The sequence below is a fragment of the Schistocerca serialis genome, chromosome 1, assembly GCF_023864345.2.
Source record: "Schistocerca serialis cubense isolate TAMUIC-IGC-003099 chromosome 1, iqSchSeri2.2, whole genome shotgun sequence".
Lineage (NCBI taxonomy): Eukaryota > Metazoa > Arthropoda > Insecta > Orthoptera > Acrididae > Schistocerca > Schistocerca serialis.
This window is the reverse complement of record NC_064638.1, coordinates 926,212,886-926,216,588: the sequence shown is the minus strand read 5'-3', so window position 1 is coordinate 926,216,588 and position 3,703 is coordinate 926,212,886.

Here is a 3,703-nt window from a genome sequence, read left to right as displayed (position 1 = left end):
ACGACGTGGTCAGAGCGCCGTTTTGTCCATGTAGCATAACAAAGAAACTACTACTGCTTCACATATACACTACTGGCCATTAAAATTGCTACACCAAGAAGAAATGCAGATGATAAACGGGTATTCATTGGACAAATGTATTATACTAGAACTGACATATGATTACGTTATCACGCAATTTGGATGCATAGATCCTGAGAAATCAGTACCCAGAACAACCACCTCTTGCCGTAATAACGGCCTTGAGACGCCTGGGCATTGAGTCAAACAGAGCTTGGATGGCGTGTACAGAAACAGCTGCCCATGCCGCTTCAACACGATACCACAGTTCATCAAGAGTAGTGACTGGCGTATTGTGACGAGCCAGTTGCTCGGCCACCATTGAGCAGACGTTTTCAATTGGTGAGAGATCTGGAGAATGTGCTGGCCATGTAAGCAGTCGATCATCTTCTGTATCCAGAAAGGCCCGTACACGACCTGCAACATGCCGTCGTGCATTACCCTGCTGAAATGTAGTGTTTCGCAGGGATCGAATGATGGGTAAAGCCACGTGTCGTAACATATCTGAAATGTAGCGTCCACTGTTCAAAATGCCGTCAGTGCGAACAAGAGGTGACCAAAACGTGTAACCAATGCCACCCCATACCATCACGCCGGGTGATACGCTAGTATGGCGATGACGAATACACGCTTCCAATGTGCTTTCACCGCGATGTCGCCAAACACGGAGGCGACCTTCATGATGCTGTAAACAGAAGCTGGACACATCAGAAAAAATGACGTTTTGCCATTCGTGCACCCAGGTTCGTCGTTGAGTACACCATCGCAGGCGCTCGTGTCTGTGATGCAGCGTCAAGGGTAACCGCAGCCATGGTCTCCGAGCTGACAGTCCATGCTGCTGCACACGTCGTTGAACTGTTCGTGCAGATGGTTGTTGTTTTGCAAACGTCTCCATCTGTTGACTCAGGGATCGAGACGTGGGTGCACGATCCGCTACAGCCATGCGGATAAGATGCCTGTCATCTCGACTGCTAGTGATACGAGGCCGTTGGGATCCAGCACGGCGTTCCCTATTACCCTCCTGAAACCACCGATTCCATATTCTGCTAACAGTCATTGGATCTCGACCAACGAGAGCAGCAATGTCCCGATACGATAAACCGCAATCGCGATAGGCTACAATCCGACCTTTATCAAAGTCGGAAACGTGATGGTACGCATTTCTCCTCCTTACACGAGGCATCACAACAACATTTCACCAGGCAACGCCGGTCAACTGATGTTTATGTATGAGAAATCGGTTGGAAACTTTCCTGATGCCAGCACTTGTAGGCGTCGCCACCGGCGCCAACCATGTGTGAATGCTCTGAAAAGCTTCATATCACTGCATCTTCTTCCTGTCGGTTAAATTTCGCGCCTGTACCACGTCATCTTCGTGGTGTAGCAATGTTAATGGCCAGTAGTGTACATCTTGAGAAGGAAACGGTTATCGGAGATCTACTTCGCCTAATTTTGAACGTGAGTTTTGGTTAGTTAAACTCAAAATAACCCTTTTTACTTCTAAAATCAACCGAACTATACACGTCAAGTTTGGTAACGCACTTCAAAACAACACAAAATACATAAACACCCAAAGGAAAAATCCCACAAAAGTTATTTCGTTTAAGATGATTAAAAATGTTGTGATTTGGTTCAGTTATAAACGGACAGTCAAACGAACTCGCGCTTGGTCATGACTATGCCGTAACACGGAATGCTACTGAATGCAAACACAGTTTACATAGCTGATAACTGTCAAATTCAAAGTTTCCGCTGACTGCGTGCGTTGCACCAATGGCGAACTGACAGCCTTGCTACGTTTGGTGGGCGCTCGGGATGGAATGGCGGACGCCACAACTTACACAGGTCGCCGTATGTCACAACAAAATAATACGTAAATTCACTTGACTAGATACTGAGCACATTCAGAAAGTCACACTCCTCCAAACAACACGTTCATACACAAACAATAATAGCTACAATAAAACAAAATAAAAACGAAAGTAGCAAATAGTAATGATCATTATTTATTTTGAAATTAACAATATCAGCATAGAAATACAGTTTGGAGAAACTATAATCGTGCCATGTAAGTAAAATAAGTAAAGCGCCAAAAAACCAAAATTTTATTTATTTTTGAATTTACGCTGTAAATGCCAGTGCCAATAACACATATTCTGACATCAGCGCCAGAACAGCAGGAAATAGTGTTTACAGCTGTCTAAAGATGGCACGCGTGTTCGATGTTCAAATGATGAGTCACGTGCCAAATCTCTGTTCGTGTCTTGGCCCGCACTTGTGTGAATTGCTGACAATTGAAGTAACTCTGTACTTTGTTTGCAACAATAGGGCATTGCTGAAGTAACTATTACATGTAAATAATATACAGTATTGCAAAATGGAATGGAAAACTGCACCAGACAGGAGGAAGAGAGATGAAGAGAGTGCTCAAAGTGAAAGAAGAAAGCAGGCCTCAAGGAAAGGTAATATACTCGAAAGGACAATATTGTGGTTCCAGCTAAAGGGGCTCCCAATTACCAGGTAGATCTTGGCTGTTTAACATTTATTACAAGGCTTTAATGCGTTTAATTTATTACTGATACGAATTTCATAACGACAAAAAGCATCGTATTGAGTATGAGGCTAAAGTTAACTACTTCCATGGAATCATTTACTTACCTAACAGAACGGGGTCACTCTTTCATGTCTTGTGATCGTGATTTTGCTCACATTGAGAAACGGAAGAGGCTAACAGTGCGTGATTTAGTTAGTCTCGTCGCTGAATCTAAGCGCAGAACACCATTCACAGTGATTGTTACGAAGAAAGAGATTTTTCCGACTTTAAGTCAGCTGTTGAAAAAATACTAATTTCACCGAAGTGCATGTTTAACAAGCACAGTGGATCAGACTGACTGCTAAACCCCTAGGGGTACTGTAAGTCTGGTCAGCTTTTACATCAATTGTCGGTTGTGAGCTCTGCAACATCGATGTACTAATTTATATTTACGTGACAAACCCTATTTTTAGGGCTATATTTTAATTTTGACAAATGGATCTATGCAGACATTTGTAATAACGGCGATGATACATCAGTCCATACTAATGTAAAATTGCCACCTTCTGAAGAAGACAAATTTAAATTTGTTGAAACCTAGGTAAAGAATTCTTTATCCATTGCAACTGGTCGGCTGTTTATAATTTTATTATCAATTGAAGTGTTTAATAAACATTACATCTTGAAGAGGAAAGTCAAGCCTTCTCATAGTGAACAAGTCCAGACGGAAAAACTACTTGTTCTCCTAGGTTGTCTGAAGAAAAGAGAAAAGATTATTGCACTTGTAAATGAGGAGAGTAACTGATTTTACGAGATCCTTATGAAATGAGTGAAATGAGTACGATGGCACTTGTATCGTTATTTATGTTAAAGCCATTGCATACAGAACGTTTAGTTTTCTTCAAATTTAGTACCATTTTGTTCTTAGACCTACTGACGTAGAAAAATACCACATACATGTCATAAAATCTGTGTAGCTTTTGTGTCATTGTCCTTAGCCCCAACTTTTATTCTTCTTTCGGACAACTGCCATACACGTTTTGTTGATTATCTTGAAACGTCCCCTTTTGAAAAATTTATACATTACTGTGTTTAAACTGACACACAATG